We start from the raw sequence: 14,457 nt of genomic DNA, 5'->3' as shown, positions 1-14,457 counted from the left end.
TTTCTTCTTTCTTGCTGGCTTTCTTCTTGTTCTATTTCTAATATTAAAATATACATGCAGACCTCAACTAAAACAAATTTTAAATTTGAGTTAGAGATGTTTCATACCACCAGCTGTTTAAGAACACCTTCATAAATATGCCTCAAATATTAATATCAAGAGGTAAAAAGGAGAGGTGCCTGAATGGCTCAGTTGGTTAAGTATCTTCTTTCAGCTCAGGTCATGATCCCAGGGTCCTGGGATTGAGCCCCACATCAGGCTCCCTGCTCAGTGGGGAGCTTGCTTCTCCTTCTCCCTCTGCCTGCTGCTCCCCCTGCTTGTGCTCTCTCTCTCTCTCTCTGTCAAATAAATAAATGCAATCTTAAAAAAAAATAAAAAGGTATAAAGAAAGCTGTCCAGTTATTTAGTATCATCAACTCAAGTGCTATAAAAACATCTGATTAATAAGGCATATTGACAAATGATAGCTCTGGCTTCATGTGTGAGGAAAAGATTCTTGTTATTTGACTCTGAAGTTTACAGTCCTAAAAGAATAAGCTCATAAATGAATTTCACCAAAAGCTAATATTCTGATACATGTTGCAACAGTATATCCAATCATCAGAGTATTTAATGAGCTTTCTTCTGTCCATCTGATGGTCAACTTCATATCATAAAAGGACAGAAATTGCTAATACTTGCTCCTTTTCTACTGTGGTAGGCACACCAATGATGTCAATCTAATCACTAGAGATTTTATGAAGTAAAAGAGGGAAGCACAAGAGTCCTAAGGAGATTGGAAGGTGCTGTGAAAGGCTTTGAAAATGGCAGAAAGGGATACCAGCCAAGAAATGTAGTTGGCCTATAGCATCTGGAAAAGGCAAAAGGACCAATTAACCCCTACGACCTCCAGAAGGAACATAGCCCTGCCAATATCCTTATTTTAACGCATGAAAGTCCACTTCAGACTTCTGACCTCCAGAACTGCGAGATAATAAATTTATGTTTAAAGTTATTGTGATTGGGACACCAATGTGGCTCAGTCAGCTAAGCACCTGCCTTCCACTCAGGTCACAATCTGAATCCCAGGATCAGCCCTACATGGAGCATCCTGCTCAGTAGGGAGCCTGCTTCTCCCTCTGCCCCTGACTCTGCTCGTGTTTGCTCTCTCTCAAATACCAAAATAAAATATTAAAAAAAAAAGTTATTACGATTAAGTATCTTACTACTCAGTTTGTGGGAATTTGTTATGACAACAATAGGGAGCTAATACATCTTTTTATACTTTCCTGAGAAAGGAAAGATAGAAGTTGTAAACTCTATGAAATCCTTTACCTTAACCAAAGAATGAAGCCCTTAAAAAATATTCTGAGATATTTCTATTCCCCTCTCAATATGCTGTTATGATACTGAGACATTATTGATTGTAAGCAAAAAGTACGTTTTTCTTCATAACCTCAAGAAAAAGTTTCTGTGAAAGCTGGAAAGTAACACTCTCAAGACAAAGCAAATTATTCCAAGACAATAAAAGAGCACAGAGTTTAAATTTCCAAGGTCAGAACATACTCTTAATAATGACTTCATCATCACTTTTTAAAAAATGTTTGCTCCAGTTTCGTGTTTATAACTTGGGAGTGTTTTGTAGCTCAACAGTGAGGGCTCCACATGAATTTCTACACACAGCAAAACTATCATTAGCATATATTCTCAAACAGACTGTTCTTCTAGCCCACTCGAATCAAGAAATCAAATGTGACTTTGTGATAATAATAATAAATATGCAAAGCATTATAAAACTCACTGTATGTTAAAGGCTAAAATATTAGGTTTATTTATAGAAGTTTAATGTGCTTGTACATATTAATGACATGTAGCTTAGCATTAAAGGACAATGTGTTTCAGGACAAAGATTGTTCCCAAATTCCTTCAAGTGTGATTTGAAAGAAGTCATACAAAAGTTGTGTTCCTAAATATATCCCCAGGCCAGAATTGCACATTCCTGAAGATGCACACCAGAGAGACTTGAGCCTATATATTGCCAAAAGAACTATTTCAAAAAAAAATTTAAGATTTTATTTATTTATTCATGAGAGACACAGAGAGAGAGGCAGAGACATAGGCAGAGGGAGAAGCAGGCTCCTTAAGGAAAGCCTGATGTGGGACTCAATCCCAGGATCCTGGGATCACGCCCTGAACCAAAGGCAAACGCTCAACCACTGAGCTACCCAGGTGTCCCTAAAACAAAAATAATTCTTATAGCAGCATATTTACTCAACTACTTATTCACAAAAGCTTTATGATGCAGCAAAAATACAGTAAAAAATGTACATATCCACAAGTTTGGGTTAAAATTCAGATTTCACTTCTTATGAACTTCTTTTGAACTGCTTATGAATATCCTAGCACTCCCTCTCACCTCCAGTTTCTTCATTGGCACAAATAAGTATAAGATCCACCGTATAGAGAAAGTAGTATTGTTTAATGGTTAGAGCAGAGATACTCAGATACTGCCTGAGTCAAAATTTTGACTTGCCTACTCACTCTATGATTGTGGACTAGAAATTCAGTGACCTTGGGGAATGAGTTTGCCTCTGTTTTCTCATCTATAATCTAGCACCTACCTCATAGAGTCTTTGGAAAGATAGCCTAGAAAATATATCAGCACATTGTATATGCTCAATCTCGGTTACCTACTATAATGTGGTTATGAATACAAATAATGGGTGAGATCATGTATAAAAAACAATTCACACTTACTGACATTCAGATATATTTATTTAGGAATTTTATATAATATGAGTATGTTACAGATGCATATAACATAGACAGTATATTGCACGTGTTTCCTCAATTTTAGGACACACCTTTTTCATATTACATCCCAAATATTGGAATGAATCTGACAATTGACTTTTGTGTTTAGTACAACGCTTTTTTTCCCCCAAAAGCTAATATTAAATTTGTAATGGTGCCTTACAAAGGAGGAAATAATACACGCATGTTTGCAATACATGTATGTATATATTTTAGTCAGGAAATTTCCTTATTCACCTTTGTTTCCCAAGGGCCAGCACAGTGTGTACCCTAATATTTGGTCACTGAACGTGTGTTACACTATGAATAAATAACTTGTGAACATCTCTAGATTTAGCCTGGGCTCCATTTTTTTCACTGCCCTCTTGCCCATATTTTGGTCTAGCTAAAGATGCTTTTAGTGAGTAGGTTACTCCTAAATATAATTTCGCTTTTGCCTTTGCAATAAGTACAAATCATCATATTTGAAAAAGTTTCTATTCTAAAGCCCAGGTTCCTACTGATCTGTCTACTTTGGGGCCTCCTACAATTCATCACCTTCCAGTTTCCATTGGGAAGGTAAGTTCCTGCTCCAACATTCCTGTCTCATTCTCCTGTTTCTCCCCATTTCCTTTCCTGCAGAGTGCAGGCCTCCAGAGGCTAGGCACTCTGGAGCAAGGGGCTTGTGAGACATTGTGGGCAGGGTGTCTGCACAGAACCTTCCTGGACATTTTTCTCTATTTTTGCCCTCATGGACAGAAGCCACTTTTTACCCATCTGTATACCTTCAGGGCACAGTATGGTGCCTGACCCACAGTGTGTAATGCTGATGGATTTAATTTTCAAACTGGACTAAGTCACAAATTACTCACTTATGCTCATCTTATTATTTGACCATTTATTGAAAACTATGAGCTAGTTACTGGGGGAAAAAAGATGAGTAAAGTTTATTTCCTTACACGGAGACTCACGATGAGTGGGGAGACAGATTTATTAACTAGTAATTATAACAACAATAAGAAAACACTCAATTCACTTATATATAAAATGTTATGAAAGCAGATAAGATGCAATGATTTATTAGCTGCTCTTGGGAGAGTGGAGAAGTGAAAATGCAGTTGGATTTTGAAGAATGACTATGTATTCAAGAGGCAGAGAATTTGAGCGGAGGGAATTAACCATATGACTCAGCAATTCCACTCCACTTATATATCCAAAGGAAATGAAAACATATGTCCACACCAAAATTTATGTACACGAAGGTCACAACAGCATTAGTTATAATAGCCACAAAATGGAAACAACTCAAATGCCGATAAACTGATGAATGGATAAATAAAATGTGGCATATAAATATGACGGGATATTCAGCCCTAAAAAGTACTGAAATGTGCCACAATATGAAAGAACTTTGAAAACATTATGCTAAGTGCAAGAAACCATATTCAAATTAATTAAAGAAGATGGCTATAACATGATGACATTTATATGAAATGTCCAAAGTAGGGAAAGCTATAGAAACTGAAAGTAGATTAGTGGTTGCCTAGGGCTGAGGATGGGTTATTGGTGAGAAATGAAGAGTGATTTTTTTTTCTTGAAGAGTGATTTTTTTTAATAAATTTTTATTTATTTATGATAGTCACACACACAGAGAGAGAGAGAGAGGCAGAGACACAGGCAGAGGGAGAAGTAGGCTCCATGCAGGGAGCCCGACGTGGGACTCAATCTCGGGTCTCCAGGATCACGCCCTGGGCCAAAGGCAGGCTCCAAACCTCTGCACCACCCAGGGATCCCCTTGAAGAGTGATTTTTAATGGGAACAGGGTTTCTTTAGGTTGTGATGAGAATTTTCTAAAATCAATCGTGGAGATGGATGCACAGTTCTGTAAATATACTAAAAACCATTCAATTGTGTATTTCAAATGGATGATAAATAAATGATAACACAATAAAACTGTTGCACAAAAAAAGGAACAAAAAGCAACAAGCAGCCCAAACATTTAAGTTTCCATATGAAATTGTTACCACTAAGATGGTTAGTCATTATATTGCAAAATAAATATTCTTAAAATCAATGAACTAAGAAAGTTCTACATGAGAAAGGGAGAGGAGAAAGAAGACAGAGGAGAAAATCTGTAGTCTGAGATCTTTGAAAGTTGTCAGCAGACAGAATGTGGAGACAGCCGCCAGAATGACAAAGCAGATATTCATCCAATATTTCGTTCACTCACCTGTGCCAGAACAGTAATACTAAAATAAAATACAAGAAATAAATGGGCAATCTTAGCATGAAGATGTACTATGAACAAAATTCTAAGAAACAGAACATCAGTATCATAATAATCTTAACATTGTCCTGTGAATGAAAAAAATAATTATGAATATCTCAAAACACTCTCCATGAATATGAGTAATTCCATTTATATGGTTCCATGTTTCACGCAAACTTAACCTTTGTAAAAAAAAAAAAAAAAAAAAAAAAAGTGTATATTCCCTTCTTTAGGAAAGTCCAAGCTAAGAAAATAATCCTTTACAAGCAAATAAATGAGATGGAAAATAATAAATAACAAATTTTAAAAATAAGAGCAAACATATAAAATCACAACTAATAACATTTCAATGTTAATAACTAACGCTTACAAGGAACTATATGTCAGACTCTGTTCTAAACCACACACACACCCACACACACACACACATTCATTTAATACTAAAATCCTATGAGTTAGGTTCTATATTCCCAATGCACATGAGTTAAGATGAGGGTAGAGCTGGAGATAATCTCGCAACATTCACACAGGTAGTGAACGTGAAAGGAGAGATTCACACCCAGGCAGCCACACTCTGTATGCAACACTGGATAAATTGCAAAGATATTTTCAGGTAGTATCAGCTATTCTTTGTGGCTGAAATGAACACAGGCTTTATGGTAAGCACTGTCAGTGCTGAAGCTAGGATGGCAGGCTGGGATAAGTTTGTCGGGATCCTCAGCTATGGAGACACTAGGACTGATCCAGCTGGGTAGTTGCTCAATGCTTTATTTATATAGGGCTGTGAAAGATCATTGGGTGCTAGTAACTTATTAGAGAGTAAACACAGAAAAGCATATTTACTGGGATTCCTCTAAGAAAAAAAAATCTGAATGTGTTAGCAGAGAAAACTCTATTTGAGCTATTTGAGATGAGAGATGATACCCCAGAGGGATACCTTCAAGCAACAATAAGTGGCTCATAACTGCTTTTTTTACTGAGATAAAATTAACATAAAAGGAAGCGCATGCATCTTATATGTTTAGTTGGATAGATTTTGACAACGGTATAAGCCTGTGAAATCATCTCCCACAAGATAAAGAATATCTCCATCTTCAAGAGAGTTCCATATGCCTCTTCTAGTTAGTTCTGTCTCACACACACAATCTGTCCTTTCACTTTGGACTAGTTCTGCCTATATTTGAGTTTGATATAAAGGAATGTATACAATATGTATACATTTTTCATGCTAGTTCCTTTCATTTAATGTACCTTTTCTGAGATTCATCCATGTTGCTTTGTTCTTTTTATTACTGAGTAGTATTCCATTGTATGAATGTATGGCAATTTGTTCATTTTTCTGCTGAGATATATTAGGACTTTATATTCCAGTTCGGGGCAACTATAAGTAAGATGGTTACAAATATTTTTGTACAATTCTTTTTTTGTGTGAACATTTGTTTTCATTTTCTTGGGCAAATGCATAGGAGTGAAATTGTTACATCATAAAGTAGGAGTATACTATTACCCTCTCTTTTTTTAAGGATTTTATTTATGAGAGAGAGAGAGGTAAACACACGAGCAGGCTCCATGCAGGGAACCTGACGTGGGACTCAATCCCAGGTCTCCAGGATCAGACCCTGGGCAGAAGTCAGGCGCTAAACCGTTGAGCCACCCAGGGATCCCCTACTATTACCCTCTTAAGAAAGTTCAGTCTGGTTAGTAATAAGACTTTCATTTCACAGAACAAGGTATGCAAGTTTGGGACCAGAGCTGAATTAAGTGTGATAATCAGAAAGAGGCTGAGTGCTTTCTTCTTCCCCTTTTCACACAGATGCTCAGCCTCATACATAAATAACCCATAAACAAATATTAAGACTATTGGTTTGAAGGATTTATAAATTATTAACTTACTGGAGGCAGCAAAATGTCCTACTCTAGGTTAAATATATGATAGTTATGAATGTACATTTTGTTTTGAAAGTTTTAAATGACATGATTAAATCTATGCCTAGTGATAGTAATTTTGGCACATTGTGGAAGGTGGACTAGGGACTGGGGAAATAATTTAAAAGTCATTGCCAAAGTTCAGGTGAAAAGTAATGAGATCAGCGTCTCTGAAATTCTTAGGAGGGAAATGGATTCAGAAGCTATGCAAACACTTCTTGTGAATGTGTTTGTGTGTGTGTTTGTCTTTCTGACTGTGTGCAACAATTTTGTGATAGTACTCTCTTTGTTTCTCACTCATTGCATTTGTTGCATCCATCCGTACACAACAGATTCTGTATTACATTTCCAAGTTTAACCAAAATACTCAGACCAGCCAGTAAACTAAGATATCACCTGCCAGCAAGCCTCCTGCCTCACACACATCTGATGCATATCTAATGTGACCAACAACACTCTCAGTATATCATGGCTTTCTAGTTTGCTTCTGCTAAGGATGTTTCTAGAACTCTCTATCTTTGCAACATAGTCGCTTGCCAGTAGTGCTCTAGAATCAGTTCTGAAAACTACAGAAGACCAAACATACAACTGAAATAACATATATGAGAATGATGTGAGTGTCAAACTCTGCCTTTTGGGGGACCTCTTTTATTGTGTTTCTCAACCATTTCTACATAAAACAATCACGGACTGGTTAGAGATGAACTTTGTCATAGCAGATTCAGAGAAAGATTAAGCATCTATTATTTTTCAGTTCAGAAGTCTTGGAAGAGCTTATCTTTATCCTTTCCTTGCTGTGACAGGCTTTGTCCTTCTACTGGCTGGCTAGTCAAACCATGATCTCTCCCTCTGACTGAAGTGAAACTGGTTGGTCATGGTTTAGGTTACATTAATACAATGTACAGTCTCACTGTGTCTTCAGTGGTATTGACCCAAAACTCTGGAAGCTATGAAAAAACTAAAAGAAAAGAAGAAGTTTCTGTCTTGTGATTAGTATATTCATAGAAACTCCATTATCCAGATTTACCCCACAATTAACTTCATAAACTTACTGTGGTTTGGTGGCCTCTTAGTCATTTTGTCTCCCCACTTCTTCTTAGGGAATCTCTTACTTGAATATTTTTCAAAACTGAAAATATATCCTGAATCAATCTTTCATTATTAAATGTTAAACATTTGGTACTTGCTGAGCAGAACCACAATACCTGTTAATTAACTATTAGAAATACTAACTAAAGGCTACATGGGTTGGGGGCACCTGGGTGGCTCACTCAGTTGAGCATTGGACTCTTGATTTTGGCTCAGGTCATGATCTCAGGTCCAGGGATGGAACCTGGAGTCAGGCTCCATGCTCAGTGGGGAGTCTGCTTGAGGATACTCTCTCCCTCTTTCTCTCCCCTCCCCCATCTCTCATGCTCTTTCTCTCTTTTTTAAATAAATAAATGAATCTTTTCTTTTTTTAAAGTCTACACAGGTTTGGTGGCTTTCATAAATGGGGTTATACAATTTTTTTGTGCATTCACCAGATGGTCAGGATCATTGGCCTCTGGATGTCTGGAGCAAATGATGGGGTTATGTCTTCCAGGAAGGTGACTTTATTCAGAAGGTAATAGACTTCCAGAGACATCAGGAAAAGTGCATGCTAACTCTGGCACTGACATGCTTTCATTGATTTTGCAAACCATTCATGTAGGAGCTGTGAGCACAAACTGCACTATATCAGAGTCAACACGAAAGGCAGGCTTCCTATATGGTAGAGGGATTTGCTTAGCTTTAGATGGCTAGCTCCGCACACTCTGATGTACATCCACACAGTACATGAGTGTTCTAGTTTTTTTTTTTTTTTAAAAAAGGCTCTCTCTGCATATAAAACTTGATTCAGGATTCCTCATCTTGGCACATCTTTCATCAAATTAAAACTGCAGGCTTGAAATAAAAAATTGCTGATGAGAGTATTGGTATGCTTCAGGCTCTACTCTCTGTAGGAGGAAGCCTGCAAACTGATCATAAAATCAGTTATTCATCTAATTAGGTGGGAAAAGAATACAATCCTTTACTGGAAGAAGAAAAAAAGCTTATATTGGCCTGTCTTTTTCCTTGCAAGTAGGTCAATTTACTTAAATCTGAGTATTCAAGAACTTCAGTGACATCTCCAGAACTATAACCCCCTCTCTGTGCTAAATGGAATATGTTCAATAAGATCCAATACTTACACATTACCTCCCTCCACAAGGGCTGAATAGGACCAAATCCTGGGAAAAAAACTATACTAAAATGTTGAAAGTCTGTTCAGAATGACGATAATCTGCCAGCTAGTTTCTAACAGGGATAGCTTGTTTTATATTTCCACTAAATTGTCTTCACAAAAATAGAATGAATAATGGCTTGCCTTGAAGACATTTTATTTCTCAGACATCTAAACATAAAAAGCAATATTTCTTTTTTAAACAAAATTTTTTATAAAGTTACTTGCAAATAAGATTAGTTTTTTCTAAAATAATATTTTTGAAGGATGACATTAATAATCAGAGGCCAGAAAAATTGGAGACAGAGTATCTTCCATTAAAAAAAATCCTTTTGATAGTTTTTCTCTATGAGTTGGTGCCTTACTCAACTCTCCTGCAATACTAGATCCTGTGTGCCAAAAATCTTCCTATTTTCAGTTACCTGAGACCTACCAAAATGCTACCAAACCTCAGGTGGGGTGGATTTGGGAGCTAACTTTTAAAGGTAAAAGCTGCTCATTCTACAGAAAATACAAAAAAAAAAAAAATTTAAAGAACACAATGTTTCTATTTTGTTTGCATAGTTAGGACTAAGTTGTATTCAATTTCCTATTCAATGTTTATTAAAATAATCAAAATATTATTATAAAGAATTAATAAACATTTTTATTGTGTACTATTTCAATGAGGAGCCATGATTTATGTTCATTCCATTCCTACTATGGTGATGAAAAAGTCTTTGAGCATAAGATGCATCATAGCATGATAGAAAAAGCATGAGCCCTGGAATTAGACAAATACAATTTCAAATTTTGTCCACTTCTTTGAAAGACTACATGATCTAGGATAAGTTAGTTTAACCTTCCATAATCTCAGATAGCTCACACTTTCAAATGGATGTTATGTCTACTTAGGCTATAGCGATAGTTAACTAAGGTAAAATTTTTAGAATATCTTGAAAAATTCCTAATATTTATTACTGCGGTTGAATTATTTTATTTATTGCTATTAGCATCTTCAGGGTCATATAGATGTAGGATAGATTCCATAGAGTCAGCATCACTGAAAGATATTTTTAAGGATTTACCAGTTTTAAGGCTATCTGCTATGTCCTTGGAACCCTTTGATCTGCAATGATGATTTCTCCTTGATTTTCTACCTGTTGTTATTTTATATCTTTAAAGATAGTTAATATCATACTTTAACATGATGTTTGACATATTGGAGTTAATTTTTGTTAAGACTTCAAAATGGATTCTCAATTTACAGTGAATATTCTATTTAATGTTTTGGACTTAGATATGTACCTGGTACATGTCTATCAGTATTTACCAAATATATCTTTACCTATCTCTTCATTTGCAACCATATTGTACCACATGCCTAGTTATTCCACAGTGTATGGCTAAGTTTTGTTTGTTAATTCATGTGAGTGTTCTTAACTTTTAGTGAGTTTCATTCTACATTTACTTTAACAACCTTTTATAATATTTTGACCACTGCAGGGTAGGTAGGAAAACAGTTATGGGCTCTAGGAGTTGGCCACGCATTGCTGAGACACCATTGCTGTTACCATGGTTGATGTCTCCAGCAGGGGAGACCGGTGCAAAAAAGGTAACACTATGAAGGATACATGACATGAGACGTAAAAATGGATGGTAAAAATAAAGAGCAGCTCTAAAGAATGTGTGAGGAAAGGAAAGCTTCCATTCTATTTTGGACTAAGTCTGAAAATATGTAATAAACAGGATTCCCGTTTTATGCTGTTCCTCATATATAATTTGGAGAGCAGTAATGTGTAAAGGGCTTGTTTTTATTTGGACACTATTATCTTCATGTGATCTATTTCTTAAAGACCACTCTTTTTCCCCAGTCTATTTAGTGGTGGGGGACGATACAAACTAGATCTATTTTGTCTAAAATTTTTGCAATAATTTAGATGGCATGTATTCAACTTTTAATTTTATTAGTGGATCTCTTGTGTTTTTAAGTGCTCAGAATTATATTTATCTAACTTTGAAATAAAACAATAAGCAGAATTTTAAAGTTTATAATTATTTAAGGAGAATCTCGGGCTTCTATTTTCTTTCTGTATCCATCTGGTCATCATTTCTCACTCCCCTGCAATTTTCCTTGTTTTCTGTAATGTAATTTAGAGTAATTTATTTTTTAAAAACTCTTTCCAAACACAGGGTGTTTTTTCTCCACATAATTTTTATGTACTTAATTTGAAACTAAGTTCTATAAATATTTAAGTAATTCTATTAGCTTTTTTGGCTTAAATATTTATCATTAGTCTCTTTTATCTACAACCCCCCGTTCTTAGATTCTAAATTTTGCTTCAATAATTGAAAGGCATCTATGTAAGAAGGATAATTTGATAGAAATTCTTCTTTTATTTCTGTAAACATCTAAAACATCTTGCTGTACATTTCACCCATGAAAATTAACTCAGCTACCCAAAGGTATTGCAGGTAGAAATTTTTATTTTATTGTTTTCTAGAAGCTAACCTTGTGGAACGAAGTCTAATGTCAATATAATTTCTACTCATTTTTTAGTTTACTCGGATGCTCATGTGGTATTTTTAAATATATTCTGACTATAGCTAGATAATCAACCTTTTCACAAATTTCCTGAACCATGTTATTTTCATGCCAGGAACAATTTCTGCTATTATTTTCTGTTATAGATTCTGTTCATGAGCTCTGTTATCTTCTTTTCTAAATTTTTAAAAAATATTTTAATTTAAATTCAGTTAATTAACATATAGTGTATTATAAGTTTCAAAGGTAGAGTTCATTGATCCCTCAGTCTTCTATAATACCCAGTGCTTATACAATACCCACATGCTCTCTTTAATGTTTTATCTTCTTAAAAGAAACATATTACCTTTGCCTCACTTTCTCCCTGTTTATTATCATCACCTTTATCTGTTTAAGCTTCTTGTCTGTGATCCAGAAAGGTATCTCCAGTTAGTCTATTACATCATAAATTGGAATTTAATGCTTCTGATTTACTGAACATGGATATGCTTTTCATTGACAAGTAAACTTTGTTCCTAGTACTCTGTTCTGATGATCTACTACTATTCATAGAGTTGGTATTTATTTATATTGTGTCATTCTGAATGTAAGATGTTCTTATTTTGCTTGCAGTAAATTTATTTCAGTGAAAGATGATTAACACTAGGACAATGGATCTTGCCTCTTCCATTGCAATCCCTATAATTTCATTTGCTGTTTACCATTCCCCTCTATCTAATTCCACACTTTATTTCTGTATTGAAAAGGAAGGTTCTATTTAATAAATGTTTTGGCATATGGGCAACATTAGAGGCTGTAAAAATTGCCCTGGACTCTACAGGAGTTTTAAATGAGTCTTTATACAAATTCTCTAACTCAGCAACTCAATCTAGCACATTATAGGATTAGAAATGAAATATTAAGACAGTTCTGGGATTGGATATGCAAGTCATGTTTCATCACCAATTTGCATTGGATGATCTAGAAAAAGGGTCACCAAACTACAGCCTACAAGCCAAATATACCTCATCTGTTTTGTTTTTGTTTTTTTTACCTCATCTGTTTTTTAAATAAAATTCTACTGAAACCTAGCCATACTTTCTCATTAATATATTGCCTATGGCAGCTTTCAAGCAATAACAGAGAAGAATGGTTGTAACAGACACAGAAAGGCCCACAGATCCTAAACTTATTTACTATTTGGCTCCTTACAGAAAAAAATTTGCCAGCACAAGCTCTAAATTCCCTACCCCCGGTATAAATAAGAGTGCTAAGGAATCTGACTCCCTATTCATCTGCACTGTCATCCATAAGTAATATGGTCTTCTTTTCCAGTAAGCAGCAAGAATAGCCTGGGGCATCAAAAACATCTATTTATACCTTATCACCAAGGTATCCTTGTTAGGGTTGTCAGATAAAATAGGGACGTCCAGTTAAATTTAAATTTCAGTATATGTCCCAGGAAATATTTGTCCATCTGAAATTCAAATTTAACTGAGTATCCTGTATTTTTATTTGTTAAGCTTGGCAAGTCTATTTCTCATGTATACCCAGTGGACATATGCAGATCACATAAAACAAGGTCCCATTGTATTAAGGGAACCAAAATAGCCCATGGATAGCCTATTCATGAGCTAGTGTTTTTTTACTTCAAATAAGAAAAGACCAAATTCCAGTTGGATTAAATAATAATGAAATGTATTATTTTACAACATGGAGTACACAGAGACTCCAAATTTACATTTCTTTTATTCCTGTTGATCTCCCTCCTTTTTGTGCTGGATCAATCCTCAAAATGTTGCAAGATAGCTGCAGAAATCTCCTGTGTTACATACAACCAGAGCTACTACTTCCAGAGTCAGCAATGAAACCATATAACTTTTGCGTATCTTTTAAAGAAGCAGAGGGTCATTTTCCAGAAGCACCATATTAACATTCCACTGAAGTTTCATTGCCTAGGATTGGCAAAGGAAATGAGTGTATCATGATTATCTTGTGCTAATCATTAGGAGTGAGATATTGAGAAGTCAAATTTGATGACTATTGCAGTTCACCTCTCTGGCTGCCCAATATCTAAGCATATTTTTAGAAATGGTAATACCTATATAAACATATTTATATCCTTCCTGAAGAAAGTATGAAATCTGTTCTGTACCCAGATCTAAATACAAAACCCTGGCTTGTGTGCAGTTCTCTTCATCAGGTATAGATACGGCTTCTTCCAAATCTAAGACTAAGAGGTAAGGGATCTAACCCTAAAATAATGAAAACAAGAAGGGCAGAAAGGACAAGTTAACAATAATAAAATTCCCACGTGACTAAAGGGAGAATAGGAAATTAAACATAATTCTGTTGGAGAGAAAAGAGAAGATTCCCTGCCCTCAGAGAAGAATATTGTCTTGATCAGCCACTCTAACAGTATTGTTCTGTTCTGTGTATATATAGCCCTGTACATTTTTCTGTATGTCACACCTGGGGTGAATGATATAAAAACAGACCTTGCAGAATATCCTGATGCTTTAGCAGACCATTTTAAGTGGCTGAAATTCTGTGGACAAGATATTCCCAAAGGAGAATGCAATTCTCCTAACAATTTATTTAGCTTCAGATACTTTTGCTTCCAGGCCTTAATTAAAGATCTTCACTTAGATACGACCTTTGATTATAAAATTATTTGGTTTCTAGCTATAGATTGCTATGTCCTTCCCTTCCCTCTTGGTCTCAAATCAACCTCTGCCTTGA

The 14,457-nt window shown here is 35.4% G+C and overlaps 1 long non-coding RNA gene across 8 annotated transcripts in view; it reads left to right on the top strand.

The window, feature by feature from the left end:
- LOC140620225 (uncharacterized) overlaps positions 1-14,457 on the top strand; it is a 96,094-nt gene that overhangs the window by 9,737 nt on the left and 71,900 nt on the right. Inside the window, exon 1 of one of the 8 annotated variants that reach the window (XR_012020004.1) lies at positions 3,278-3,351. The exons of the other annotated variants lie outside the window; for them this stretch is intronic. This is a non-coding gene — a long non-coding RNA (uncharacterized lncRNA). Of the gene's footprint in view, positions 1-3,277; positions 3,352-14,457 lie in introns of those variants that run through there. 8 annotated transcript variants of the gene reach the window in all.

This window comes from Canis lupus, chromosome 28 (assembly GCF_048164855.1).
Source record: "Canis lupus baileyi chromosome 28, mCanLup2.hap1, whole genome shotgun sequence".
NCBI lineage: Eukaryota > Metazoa > Chordata > Mammalia > Carnivora > Canidae > Canis > Canis lupus.
Note: the sequence above shows the minus strand (reverse complement) of the source record. Positions and strands in the feature narration are given on the sequence as shown.